Source organism: Amblyomma americanum, chromosome 1 (assembly GCF_052857255.1).
Source record: "Amblyomma americanum isolate KBUSLIRL-KWMA chromosome 1, ASM5285725v1, whole genome shotgun sequence".
In the NCBI taxonomy this organism is placed as follows: domain Eukaryota; kingdom Metazoa; phylum Arthropoda; class Arachnida; order Ixodida; family Ixodidae; genus Amblyomma; species Amblyomma americanum.
This window is the reverse complement of record NC_135497.1, coordinates 424,618,706-424,619,372: the sequence shown is the minus strand read 5'-3', so window position 1 is coordinate 424,619,372 and position 667 is coordinate 424,618,706.

Below are 667 nucleotides of genomic sequence, written 5' to 3'. Positions count from 1 at the left end.
ACGCCGCGCTGTAATTTGCCGCGAGTTAGAGGCGAAATCGCTTGAATTCTGCACTTAAGCACTTCTGCGCGACACTTTCGTGCTGCTCTCGTACGGCTTCTTCATGTTTTGCTGCGTAATTTGCTTTTTTTACAGTGTTTCATATTATTTACTACGTCTTGAAAGTTTGTGTTCTATCTATCCTTTCTTGCAGTGTAAAATGAGGAGTGCCAGGCGGTGTAGAATTAATATTTCGCGGCCGGGTTGTAGCTCTCAGTATAAACACTTTAGTCTGGCTTTAACTGGGTCGTTTAAAATAAAAGTAAGGAGTCGCGTTATTATTAGCAAAATATTAACGTTTACGGCCTCATGAATAGCCAGGAATGCAGAGGGTTTACAGATATAGTGTTGAGACAACCAAACCTTTTTGGGACCCAATTTGAACAAGGTTGATGTAGGAGGAGGCTGTAATACAAAGGAAAATAAAAAACAGCAGTAGCGCCGGTGTTGTGTAGGATGCATGTGCAGATAGTCAAGGACCTATTACTGAGTTTGGCAATAAAGTGAATTTGCAGAAGAATGAGATTGGTTGTCGAGTGAGATGTTACTTGATCTCTGCCGCCCCGAATGCTGACACTGAACCCAACGACAAACTGGTACATGCGGATGGAGTTTTTATGTACAAAAT